Consider the following 14,757-nt stretch of genomic DNA (forward strand, 5'->3'; position numbering starts at 1 on the left):
ACTTAAGTTTATCAGCAATGGCAAGAGATAAAAAAAAAATGTGCTGCGAGAAGAATTATGGTCACAAAGATATAGTGATAGAAAGAGAAAAAAAGTGGTTGGAGGTGATGGTAAATTACAACCATCATCAAAAAAAAAATTAAAAAAGAGGAACTAACGCAGCATAATCCACATTCATCTCCGGCAGAGAAGAACATTGCGTAAAGTGCTAAAATTAATTACCAACAAGAAAAGACGCGTAAAATTGTGTAAGAAACACAGACAATAGGTTAATGAGGATTGGTGAAAAGTGATTTCGCTCAACAAGTCTTACACGGAAAGGATATGACAGAATTGAAGAAACTATACTAACTATCTGAACCTTTTTGTGTGGTACTATTTGTTCATCTGATGGTGGTGGTGGTGAAGTTGTGGTTTAGGGCATGTTTTTCTAGCATATCCTGATACTCTTGGTCCCTTAAGAAGACATAATGAATACCACAGCTTTCGTTAGCGCCATTTCTCATCAGGAATATCCAGTTGTGCTTCACATGTACCCTAATAGGGACGCTACTATTTCCAAGATGACAATGCTCGCATTACCAATGACTAACTTGTGTGTACATAGTTTGATGAATGTGACAGAACGTTTAGGAATCTCCTGTGACCACTTCTATTCTTGAATCTTGATCCAGCTATGCATCTGTGGGATAAGCTTAAATAATGTCACAGTTTTCTGCCTGATTAAATAGTGAAACATCAATCAGGACATTTTTCAGCACCTTTTAAGTTTTGTGTCATTTTATGTCATGGTTGATTCAGGTAAAACAGGATCCAACCTGTTATTAGATATGGATTTTAATAAATTTGTTATTTAGTGTATATACATAAAACTGACGATAAGAAAATGTTAGACATAATTCTGGAAGATTATTAGATTAGGTTGTAATAATACATACATAAGAGTGAAAGGTCTATCTTAACGCTGTTATGTACGTCCAGAGAAATACTGTATGCCTGTGAGTAGTTGTTTGTTTGTAATTAAACACAACGCTACACAAAGTGTTATTTGTGCTCTCCTCTCCAGGTCTATCGAAACCCAGATTCTAGCGTTGTAAATCCGCAGACATACCGCTGTGCCACTGGAGGGCACCTGTAAGTAAGCACAGGGAATATAATATCGTACGAAGCAGCTAGCTTCTTTAAAAATAGAATGAAAATGAAGATTTCGACATGCAAGCAAATAGTACACAAACAAACCAAACAATAAACATTTCGTGGATTCATATTATAGTGTACGTTTATTTGATTTTTGAATTTCACGCAAAGCTACACGAAGACTATTTGTGTTAGCCATTCATAATTTAGCCGTGAAAGACTAGACGTCATCACCATCCTCCGCCTTTTTAGGGGGATTGATCATCACATTATAACTCTCCCACGGATGAAAGTGCGAGCATGTTTGGTGTGACTGAGATTCGAACCCGCGACTCTCAGACTGCGATTCAAATGCCCTAACCACTTGGCCATTCCGGGCCCTCTTCTATTGTAAAGTGTTTCGTATCGTGAGTTAATACACTAAATTCAACTCATACAATTTAAAAGTAATAAAGCCTTAATTAATACAGTTATAAACTTTACTATAGGTTGAATATTATCAAACATTTTTTTAGCTATAAATATTTTATAGCTACTTGTAAGGGATAGAAAATTCATGCTGTTTTCATGAGTTTCCTGATTACTGCAGTAGGCACGATAAGGACAGCCTGTGGGCAGCAACTAATTATATTTCATTTCACTTGCGGAAAGAAGGTGATTCTATTTCCCAAAGTTTTAGTTGTGGATGTGTTTTTGCGCTAGTTGAAAACTTTGGAGTATATGAAAGTTTGTTTGTTTTTTGAATTTCGCACAAAGCTACTCGAGGGCTATCTGTGCTAGCCGTCCCTAATTTAGCAGTGTAAGACTAGAGGGAAGGCAGCTAGTCATCACCACCCACCGCCAACTCTTGGGCTACTCTTTTACCAACGAATAGTGGGATTGACCGTCACATTATAACGCCCCCACGGCTGGGAGGGCGAGCATGTTTGGCGCGACTCGGGCGTGAACCCGCGACATTCGGATTACGAAGTACACGCCTTAACGCGCTTGGCCATGCCGGGCCATATGAAAGTTTAACATCGTATTTAGTTTCGAAAGTATTACATTCTACCAGTTTTACTGAATACGAAATATGAACTAGTTGCCAATGGGTCCATCTGTAGAACAGCAGTAAGTTTACTGTCTCACAACGCTAAAATCTGGGGTTCGATTCTCAGTGGTAGACACAAATGATAGCCCAATGTAGCTTTGCTCTAAACAAACAAATAATGAAGGTGTGAATGGTGAATAGCTTTCTTTTATGTGGATATGGTTTGCTCACATTCATGGGCATTTAGAGTGTGTAACCAGATTCAATGAACTGAACTGTCTGACACGTGAGGCACTGTAAACGGTGAGTCTATTAGCAAATAATTAATTATAAACGTAGGTTATAGAGCGACGTTTGTGACAGATATCATCGAGGTAATTCAAGAGACTGTCCTTCGGAAATCTAATAATATACATCACGAACCTAAAATGTCAATGTAAAATATGTAGACAAATGACTTGTTGTTTCTCCACAAATGCGGAATTTTAGAGTCTATATAGACTAATATTTGGACAATCTGTATCCATAATCAAGAAAACTTACAATTTGTTTATCTTGTACGCTAGTTAACCTAACTGTGCTTATTGCATTTTGATTTTCATCAGATCATAACCTAACTAATGTGCAAGTGTAATTTTATTCACGCTACTTCCTAAATTTACATAATGGTGTAAAGACCATCTAAGCGATTATTTTAAAAGCAGGAGTGTTAATACATATATACACATATATACGTTATTTATATTTTTCTTGGTAAACTTGAAACGTAAAATACTGCTCATAAATGCGTAAAAGCTAAATGCTTCATTATTACTTTTATTTTATACCTAGATACCTTTCCCTCCCAGTTGCATGTATACGGACTCGCACCACTAAAAACCCGGTTTCGATACCGTTGGTGGGCAGAGTACACTTAGTCCATGGTGTAGCTTTATGCTGAACTCCAAACAGCAATAATTATATATAAATATACAGATGTGCAAACGAGTATATTTAAATGATTAACTTTAGAAACAAAACGAGCTTTCTTCATTAACTAACTTTATCTCATTAATTTTATATATTGTTATTTGGAGACAAATGAAATAATTAGATAAGAACTTATTTAGAAATGTTAATCTGTAACAAATCATGAGAATATAATACATCACTTATTCACGTACGCGCAATTTCCTGTAAATGAGAAAATCCAATACATGCGTATCATCGCCAAAAAAATGTTTACAACAAATCGCATGTGTGAGCTATATTATGGGGGCCTGGCATGGCATTTGTATTCTGTTTTCTCCTCACTGTTTTTATATATTTGCTCTACTTTATTCAGAGACATTGATGACATGTTTCTCCTACTGTGTTATGAGATATAGGCGACATATTTGTTTGTGCTATATTTTGATACACTGGCAATATATTTGTTCCTACTGTATTCCCGAAATGATGATGACATATTTGTTACTACTTCATGATCTATTGTTGATATATTTACGTTTACTGTATTGTAATATACCGACAATAAACTTGATTTTATTGCATTCTCTAACATTGTACTGTTCTGAAGAGTGACTTGTATCTAGTGACCAATTTACCTATTGAGGTAGGGGTGTAGGTGGGAATAAATTCTATGAAAAGTCAAATCCTTTAGGAAGAATCAACGGAAAATAAAACAGACGAAGTTAGGTTTGAACTCTTTTCTAAATACATAATTAGCTCACTAAATATCTAGTTTTATCTCTCTGCAGATGTCATAAAACAAGTTTGCAGTGACAATGTGCAAAGCTTCCTAACTTTTCCCTGGCGGACCCGGCATGGCCAAGCGCGTTAAGGCGTTCGCTTCGTAATCTGAGGGTCGCGGGTTCGCGCCCGAGTCGCGCCAAACATGCTCGCCCTCCCAGCCGTGGGGGCGTTATAATGTTACGGTCAATCCGACTTTTCGTTGGTAAAAGAGTAGCCCAAGAGTTGGCGGTGGGTAGTGATGACTAGCTGCCTTCCCTCTAGTCTTACACTGCTAAATTAGGGACGGCTAGCACAGATAGCCCTCGAGTAGCTTTGTGCGAAATTCCAAAACAAACAAACAAGCTAAATTATGTGGGACAGACAAAGACAATGTTTGTTTTTAGTAATAAAACAAACTCCCGTGTTTCTTAATTTTTTTAGGGTATGTGAATGTTTTAGTGGCTTTTTATGCGAAAAATAAAATCGGCAATTGTTAGATAAACTTTGTAGGCCCAGTAACTTAAAACAATGACAGTACGAACGATTTGTTTTCAAACGACATTATGTTTCTCGACATGTGTTTAGCACAAACAGCCAGTCACGTTATATCTTCCGAGCACGTATACCTCTACACAATATGGAACATTTAGTATACAAAGTGCCACGTTATAGAACCTGCTCTTCTGAAGTTATTGCTAGTCTCACAAGCTGTATAGCTTAAGCCTAATCACTCTTTGAAAAGGGGCAGCTGTATGTAGTGCAAGTTGTACCCTGAACCACCTGTTTGTTCTGGGGTTATTACGTGACAGATACATTATATCTATGAAAAGGAAGGGATTATCTTTTCCCCAAATGCACTAGGTTGCTAAATTTTTTATGCATACATACAGTTGTGTACTTCGCTAAGACATTTGATAAAATAATAATGTTTTGTATAATTACTACTTGCAGTTAAGATTTTTAAAAGATCATAATGTATATAATTTTCTTTGTATTTTTTCTAAAATAACCTTTTTATTTCATGTACAAGCAGAGTTTAGTCTGATGGCCGTTAAATATTAATTTCATCCCACAAGTCAAAGCAAGTGATAAAAACTCTGGCTGCTACATTCTGTTAGGTGTTTATGTTATATACCTTTCTTATATCTTGTCTGTGTAAATGAATGAGGAAAGAGCTGATGATGGCCTTGTATGGCCAAGTGGGTTAAGGCGTGCGACTCGTAATCTGAGGGTCGCGGGTTCGCATCCCCGTCGCACCAAACATGTTCGCCTTTCCAGTCGTGGAGGCGTTATAATGTGACGGTCAATCCCACTATTCGTTGGTAAAAGAGTAGCCCAAGAGTTGGCGGTGAGTGGTGATGACTAGCTGCCTTCCCTCTAGTCTTACACCGCAAAATTAGGGACGGCTAACGCAGATAGCCCTCGAGTAGTTTTACGTGAAATTCAAAAACAAAAAAGCTGATATTATCCGTTAATCCAAATCTAGACATATTTTACATGTTGACCCATTCTAAATCTCACACACCTCCCCTACCATTAAACTAAACTGGAGACGAGATTGTTAATGTAACAGCGAGAGAAAAAACGCATTAACACAAGTTGTTTACCCCAAGGACAGACTTGTATAAGCTATACTACAGGTTTTGAGTGTTTTATATCAATACAAATGATGTGCAGTTATAATGATAAAACTGTGCTTATTTTAAATAAATTTTGCCATGTGAAGTCCCATTTTGTCTATGTTTATGTAGATTGAATAAAATTCAACACAATTGTGTTATATTTTATTATCTCATAATGAATGCTATCTTTAAACTTGAACTTGTACTGTAGCCTTTCAAATGAGACACATTTTACAGAATACACGTTTTATTATTTGATACAGTGAACTATTGGTTATAGAACTAAACGCTAACACATTAAAAAAAAAACTTTCAGTTATGTCACGTGAGAGAAAGTTCCTTTTGTTTGACCTTCTTTTAAGTTATTTTAAAACCTGTTTTTTGCTTGTTTTATTCCTACGATTTTTTCTTTCAAATTGAATTCACGCCCGCGGTTACACGAAACTAGCCTGAATAAGGGTGAGGCAAGGTGTTAGATAGAATTAGACTGTTTCATTAACGGCCTAATTTAGTAGGAATTTTTGTTACAGAAAGTGAGAACTAGAAGTTTGAGATTTTTTTAAAAACTTTGATTTACAAGGAAACTTATTCGTTTTAATTTTTAATTAGAGCTAAATTTTATTTCATTTTCATAATCTTGTTGTGTATTTCGAAAACTAAAACTAACTTTGTTTTTTAAAACTTAGTGAATTAAAAAGTGTTCCCCAAAACATAAAACCTAAAGTGAACTTTCTCAAATGAATGACAATTCATGTTATTCTCCAATGGCATAGTGGTACATCTGAGGAGTTATAACGCTAGAAACCAAGTTTCGATATACATGATGAGCAAAACACTCACAACTCATTGTGTACTTTTGCGCTTAACTACAAACAAACACATAATGTAAAGTTTTGAAGATGATAAAATAATAAACTGTTTGTACCATCTGCAAAATTACTAATATACTGCGCTCTTTTTTAATTACAGTAAAATATTATTTATGGACTTACCAGCTCTCTTTGCTTTCGTTAGGCGATGCTGGTATCTAATATGAGTGTTTTTCTGTGTCCAAACATAAGAAACTAAATATGAAGCTATTTTACAGCGCAGTTAATTTTCCTTGTTTCGAAATTTTCGCGCAAACCTACACAAAATGTTACTTGCGTTACTTGTCCTCAATTTTAAACTAACAGACTAGAGAAAAAGAAACTAGTCAACAACACACACCGGTAACTGTTGGACTTCTTGTCTGATCGTATAGTAGGATTTGACCATCATTCATGTTTCGCACCCATAACCCCCAAGTATGGAGCGGATTACTACAGCAATGGGTTGCAAATCTTGAATCCTGGAATTCACAATCTGAACACACTAATCACTAAAATGCGTCAGACTTGCATTTAGGATCTATTATTAAAAATAGCAATTGTATGTGTGTATATATATATACACACACTATTTATATGCAGTTTACTTATTTCTTTTAGTTAAAGGGAAAGTAATTTTACATATGCAATTTAACCACATATTCAATTTTATTTATTTGGTAGTATATTTTCATGCTGTTAATTTTTGCGAAAGTTCTTAGAATTGTAACTGTCTCCACAATGAACTTTAAAAAGACCCTTCGAAACTCAAATTATTTTTATCTACCGTTGAACTTGTATAGTCTGTCCTCCAGCTCAAATAGAGAAGCGTTGGTTTCCGTAACATTGCGAAAAATCGTCATGTTAGTAGTTGAGACGTTTTTTCTTATCTACACACATTGTGCTATCTGCTGTGTCTACCGAGTGGAATCGAACCCCATGATTTTAGCACTGTAAATCCGTAGACTTACCGCTGTACTAGCGGGGAACAACTGAAACTTGCGACACTATTTGAGAAAACACAAATATAAAACAAAGTAAATAGTTTTAAACATTTAAACTAAAGAATAGTAATGTCAGAGTCTTTAGATATCTAAAATTTACGTATTGTTTAAGTATTAATTTCATAATACCCAAATTTCATTCAAATTAAACACATAGTTAAATAGTATTTATATGTGCCAGGTATGATCATATAACGATCAGCATATATATTTCTAAATCATTACATAATTTCAACTGTGCACTGGCAAACTCGTGTTCTTTAGAAATGACCTTTAATTAGAGTGGATTATCGGTCCTATTCTTAAACGTAAAAAATAGACACGCCTTATATATGAAATCGAATAATTTGTATGGGTAAAATGGGGACGTTCCTAATACGTTGGTAAGTTCACCTACATTTCATGAGAAAGCCAGTAAGAAATTACATAAGCTTCATATGGCCTATGACCTCTACAACACTAAAAAAAATGCAAGTGTCAGTTTAATGTACAACAGAACTGAAACGCGAAATGTTAGTTAAAGCTAGAAATTTTTGTTATATGAATTACGCACTTAAAATTCCACTGGTACATACTGGAATTTATGGACTTCCCCTAATGTTTCTCGTTCGATCACCCACATGTTATTTATTTATCTACAATAAAAAAAAAGAAGACACTTCATACCCGCATTACGTGAAATTAAAATAACAGGTAAAATATTTGTTTTGTTTTTATCACTAAAGGGGTCTCAGAATTATCAAGTTCAGTTCAATGTTTTAGGAATGACTGTTTTTGTCTCATAGAAATAATGTTTTCGTTTGAACTGAGCACATGTTTTTGTATCACTTCTGTGAGCTAATTTTGTTTTCTGATTATTCCAGACGTAATTACATCTGCTACAACGGTGTCTATGTTCTAGAATTGTATTTATGCATTTGAGACAGTGAGTCATGATCCTGTAAGTTTGTTTTATGGAGTTGTGCTTTTTATGAAAGTTACAACATGATTTGTAAAGCTAGACACCCAATAACGGCTTTAAACTATGAAACCAGAACTAGTGCTCAGAACTAGCCATGCAATGCTTTGTCGAAATATTTTAGTTGTGTTGAAAGCAGATCTTCATTATCCAATTAAACATTAGATAATTAAGATCTTAGAGTTGCTTTAATATCTTAACAATCTAATTAGTATACCTTACTTAATTTAATCTATCTTACATTTATTTACTCAGGACAAGGTACGTTGCATTTTACTTTATACAAGAATAAAACAAATGTTTAACAGTTCAGGTCATCTTTGTTAAAGATTGTGTTTCTTATTCGTTGTTGTGGTTGCAAATGAAGTACAGACAGCTGAATGATGTACATAATGTAACTCTAAGTCTTGCATATTGTATTAAATTGTCAAAATGTAAAATGAGCATGGTGTATACATTTTGAAATCACAGTTAATGTACAGTATTAGTGTTTTTAAAAACTAATAATTTTACAGTTTTGTGTATTTTAAAATAATTTTATAGTTGTGTCTCATTTAGGGTTATGTTGATATTGGTTCCTTTTTTCTTCTTGTATTTACAGTGACAGAAACTGTTTCGAATATTCTTGGTATTCGATATTTTGTAACTGAAGGATATCTTAAGCAATCCATTTTACATCTAAACTATTTAGGTGTATCAGAAGTGTGAGTAGTAAAGTTTAAAACTGCACCAATGTTGTTTCAGAGCTAAAAGAGAAATATTTGTTTGATAGCATTCTGAAGCAGTTCAAAAGTATTTAAAATACAGAACTAAATACCAACAAATTTACAGTACAAACAAGATACCAAAGTTATTTACTTTACATAACAAGATACCAGTAGTATTTACAGTACATAAGAAAATACCAATAATATTTACAGTACAGAAAAAGTACTAATAGTATTCACAGACATAACAAAATACCAATAGCATTCACAGCACCTAACAACATACCAGCAGTATTCACAATACAGAACAAAATACCAATACTACTTACAGTACATAAAAATTACCAGAGGAACTTACAGTACATAAATAAAAAGCAATAGTACTTCACAGTACATAACAAAATACCAATAGCACTTACAGTACCGAATAAAGTACTAATGGTACTTACAGTACATAACAAGATGTCAATAGTATTCACAATACACAACAAAATACCAATGGTACTCACAGTACATAACAAAATACTAATAGTGTTATTGTCTACATATTCGTATTGCTGTTGAGGAAAACGTTCATGCTTAATATATGTAATAAATATTGTTCTATGAAGGAAGTAGTTAGGTGATAATTTTTGTTAGAAATTGAGGATTGTTTATATTATTCAATTGGTATGTTTTTAGGGGCAACTATCATACCCACAACTGCTTATAAACGGTTCGTGACAGTGGAATCTGGGACGTTGTGGGCTCTAGTGCCCAGATCCTAACTTATATTGAATCTGTAGCTTGACTTCGAGTTTTACATTTCTTACTTTGAATACATCTGATAGACGGAATAATCCGAATGCTTTTGATTGCTTTGGCCGCATACATGTTCACTTTAAAAGGATACTATTTTCTTTTGTATGAACGATATGACTTAACATTTTTCATTTGCAGTTCTGCTGGTCCTGATTATGTATTTGTAAAGATTTGTATGTCTTCGAAGTAAAGCAGTCAAGTTGGCAATCAACGATTTACAGGCATAAAGAAGAGTGTGAATAGTGGTATAACATACTACGTTTCTCGAATTTACATCGCTAAAGTCAGGAGCTCGATTTCCCTCGGTGGACTCAGCAGATAGCCCGATGTGGCTTTGCTATAAGAAAACACATCCACTGCGTTTGTAGAGAACATTGCTCTGTCTTCAAGTAGAGACCAAGACAAATAGACCATCAACAACACTTTCTTTATGCTATAAATTGTTTACCTATCTATTCAGATCAATATGTTTTGGTTTTTTTAAATTCTGTTTATACTTGAATTTGGCTAGTTTTATTTTCTGACTGCTTTATTGAAACCATGACAAAATGCTACGCTTAAACTGTCTTTTATTTACTAACGTCCATGAATCTTTAAGATAAAGCAGGCTAACGGAAATACAGCTATTAGGATGAAAGGTTGTTTCTTTGTTTTAGCGCAAAGCTGCATAATGAGTTATATGTGCTTTGTCCATCACAGGAAATCACGTCCCAGATTTTAGCGTTGCAAATCCATAATCTTACAGCTTACCCACAGGAGACCCAAGAACAGAATAAGATGAATTAAAAATGACAATTTTCACGCACTCAAAGAGTTCCATTTAAAAAGTCACTTGTTTAGAATATTTCTCAGTAAAAACATAATTTTTCACGGATAATATTTAAAGTATTTGGTTACAAGTTGCATCTTTAATCTGTTTCGATGTTTTTGTAATTTACTTTTGTTAACCAATTTCGTTTGTTTTTGAATTTCGTGCAAAGCTACACAAGGGCTATCTGCGCTAACCGTCCCTAATTTAGCAGTGTAAGACTAGAGGGAAGGCAGCTAGTCATCGCCACACACCGATAACTCTTGGGCTCTTTTACCAACAAATAGTGGGATCAACCGTTACATTATAACGCCCCCACAGCTGAAAGATCGAGCATGTTTTGTGCGACGGGATTCGAACCCGCGACCCTCAGATTACAAGTCGAACACCTTAACACATCTGGCCATGCCGGGCCCTTTGTTAACGAAGTATGTTAAACTCTTCAGGTTTCTGTGTATCAAAGAAACCTTAAAATCACTATGTTCTAAACACTTTTATTATGTATATTAATCTTCCGCGTTTCGACAGCGGCACGTCTACGGATTTACAATGCTAAAATCAGGGGTTCGATTTCCCTCGATAGATACAGCAGGTAGCCTGATGTGGTTTTGCTATAAAAGAAAAAGCATGCTCATCAATATAAAAACACATCGGGCTCAAGTAAATACCTAAAACTACACAACGAAAATCGTGACAGTAAGTTGGGAAAAAACAATTTACAAAACCTGTCTTGGTTTTATGTATATGTCAAGGTAAAATGATGAAACGTATCAGGTGGGTTCACTTTATAACAGGAGGTTCGGTAGGATAAATCGCAAAGTCATGACGAATTTGGCTGAAACTGAGTTTGAGCCACAAAATAAATATAGTAGACATGATGCATTATACAAAATTGTACTAAATCTTCATTTAAGCTAAAAACTTGATTTCTAGACGCAAGACGGTTGCATTTATTTACAGATTTTTTTCTCAAGATGTCTTCACGTCAATTAACTCGATTAAGATTTTGTTTACGAAAGTTTAAACCTAACTAACGTTTGCTAACAAAATGTAAAATTTACCCATAGCGACTACCTGCTTGATTGGTCATTCTTATTCAATATAACTTTGACTTATCATCTGGTCCTCAATATAAGGGCATTAGTGGTGCAGTACTAAAACATTTCCTCCCATGAGCAGAACAAATGTAACTCCATAAAATGACATAAGGCAGCTATCGTAAATCGTTGTCAAATATACTTATCAACCGACTTAAAGCAGGAATAATTAAAACTGTCTTTTCTAAGGTTTTTTTATCTAGTCATTTAGCTATTAATAGAAAAAATCAACTTGTGGCATAATATTTCAATGTTCTTTTTACCAAGCCAGTTTATTGAAACATACGTTTCAAAATTTGTAAACAAAACATATATATTACTGAGATATATTTGGCATGTAGGCCTATTTAATGTAAAAAACTGAATAGAGGCCAGTGACACTTTTTCTTCACTTCACCTGTCCATTGTAAAGTTTTTTCTCATAATGACTACAAAGCACGTTAACACTAACAGTATGTTTGATACCGTGATATAAATCCAGCTTATCTCTTTTTGGTTAACTTGTGTTCAGTGTTACTAATGAAAAGTGGAATTCAACGAAACTAGGATAACCCGATAACACACGTTGATCAAAATGCAGATTGAGCTGGATCTTTCATTGAGCTGGACTTCGATATTAAACAGTTTTCAGAATACTAAGGTTATTTATTGTGTGGTTGGTTGCTTTAAATTCAAATTAGGCATGGCCTGATGGTTAGTCAACCCAGATTCGGGCGACATGCCATCTTACTTTTAGTGCTGCGATTGATCATAGCTAATCTGTGTGTTGTTTGCGGTCATTGTAAACTAACATAACTATAAACTTAGTAGATTACAAACTGTATAAACTGAAAAACAGTATATACTACTTGTACACATCTAAAACTATTTTCTTATCTTGTAGTATGACATGGCCAGGTGGGGTAGAGAACTTGATTCGCAGTCTAGGGGTTCGAATCGTCATCCCACCAAACACCTTTGTCTTTTCAGATGTTGGGGCGTTATACTGTAACTGTCAATCCCACTTGATAAAAGTGTAGCCAATGAATTGGCAGTAAGTGGTGATAACTAGCTGCCTTCCTTATAGTCTTTCACAACTAAATTAGGGATGCCTAGCGTAGATAACCCTCGTGTGATGTACTGTGTAAATACTAAGTGAGAAGAGAAACATGATTAGATAGATAGACAAATTAATTGGGAAGTGATGTGTTTTAGCATATATGTTTATTTAGATAAACTGAAAAAAACCATTAAATTAAAAAAACTTGGTACTTCTTTGGTTTGCTCGTGATATGAACTTTGACACTACTTTAGTCAGTAAAATGCATAATGTTAGACAAAATAATTTAGTCAAATTATTTTACGTTTCGATCCTTATAAGGATGCTAATTTACATGATTACAGATTGGTAATTTTACGGTTTATCTTATCTGTAAATTGATACTTACTTCACTTACACGACTAATGTACTGGTATTTAGTCCTCAAGTTACCACAGAAGCTGTTCAGAAAAATAAAATAGCGTTTAGGTTGCTATATGTACGTGAAATCAAATGTTTTTATATTTAGGTCAGATAAGTCACTTTGTGTTATTTTAGTTTTTTTGTTTTCGTACAGTCTTTAAGCATAACATTTCATTTCGATCACAATGTCGTGGTGTGTTTTCATAATCTTATTTCTTTTACTTTTATAACTAACAAACACATACAGTTACCTCGTGTTAATTTTTAAAAATATATCAACGGTTTAAAATAGTCAAAACAACTCTGGAAAAGAGAGAGAAAAGTGGTAAAAAGTTACGGACCTCTTTTGGATGCCCTAAAAAAGAAAACACAGCGCCGCGTGGCAGCTAGAGAGAAAAAGTCACGTGGTCGTAGCGTATCTCTCATTTCCCACGACAAGCAAGGGGCCTAGCCTAGTCGTAGTCGGTGGTTGCTATCAGCAATATAGAAAGAAGTTTAGATTTCTAGTGGGTCATAAGAAAGTGGGGTAGTGAGAGTGTTTCTCGCCGGGACGTTAGGCCTAGTTATGTGTGATTACATCGAAACAGGTCAAGTCTTTCACTTTCTCCAACAACTAGATTTTGTTCTTATTTCACCAAAACCGGTTCTGTGCCACTTTCAACAATCACTTACAGGGCCATAAGAAAGTTGTTCTGCTTTTATTTAATACCCAGTCAGGATTTTACGGTGAGCGCGCAATCGTGACGTAACAAAGCAAAACTGCTAACACAAGTGTGTACATGTGTGTATTAGTATTATGGAGGTACGTGTACAGCTGCAGGTAATTCTACAAAGAACTCATCTATCACATTGTCAAGTTTATTGATATATTGTATAAAATAAGAGGCCAAATTCAACCAGCTTTAGTCCTACAGTGTATGTATTTAGCATCAGACGAAAGAGTTTAGATACAAATTGTCAAAGCCATCGTCCTTTTTTTAGTTTTAGAACCGAAGATGAAAAGTATCGGGAAGATGTGTGGATTTCCCATGTAAGTACGTACTCCGAGTATTTAATTGACAGTGGTATATTTTTGCAAGTTGTGTATGTTCAGTATGTTATCAAGAAAATGTACTTCAGCTCAAACGTATAGCTTATTAACGACGAACAAAATGCATTAAAAAAATAACTGTCAAAATTTAGTTTCATTTGTCAAAAATAACCATACCAATTTTCTCTCAGAACAATCTATACTTTAATATTAATGCACATTAAAAAGAAAGAAAAAGAAATGCATAAATGATACTCGACACTAGAAGCTGTAAACTTATTTTTTCTTCAGTTTTTTCGATTTTTATCTCAATAATTTTCCCTTTGTGTTCATTCCTACATTTTAAATCACATTAACGTTCACGAACGATTAGTTCTACAGATTAAAGTCCTTGAAATTTTTAATAGTTAATTACGCAAGTTATTCATGAAAAACGATTTGAAATTTTGATGCCTTAAGCTACTCCTTCTTTCTCATGCTCAAAACAGGTTTCTTTGTTCTTGCTTGTTTGGAAGCTGTGGTGAGTATTGGAATAATAGGGTAGTAGATCTAGTTATATGA

The 14,757-nt window shown here is 34.5% G+C and overlaps 1 protein-coding gene across 9 annotated transcripts in view; it reads left to right on the forward strand.

Moving 5' to 3' along the window:
• Positions 1 to 14,757, forward strand: part of LOC143258444 (uncharacterized) — a 107,916-nt gene that overhangs the window by 70,888 nt on the left and 22,271 nt on the right. For 3 of the 9 annotated variants that reach the window (XM_076517388.1, XM_076517391.1, XM_076517387.1), the window contains exon 1: positions 13,560 to 14,196. The exons of 4 other annotated variants lie outside the window; for them this stretch is intronic. The gene's annotated coding sequence lies outside the window, so the exon portion shown is untranslated. Of the gene's footprint in view, positions 1 to 13,559; positions 14,201 to 14,757 lie in introns of those variants that run through there. 2 more of the 9 variants (XM_076517389.1, XM_076517394.1) reach the window with 1 other exon arrangement.

The sequence above is a fragment of the Tachypleus tridentatus genome, chromosome 8 (genome assembly GCF_004210375.1).
Source record: "Tachypleus tridentatus isolate NWPU-2018 chromosome 8, ASM421037v1, whole genome shotgun sequence".
Taxonomy (NCBI): Eukaryota; Metazoa; Arthropoda; class Merostomata; order Xiphosura; family Limulidae; genus Tachypleus; species Tachypleus tridentatus.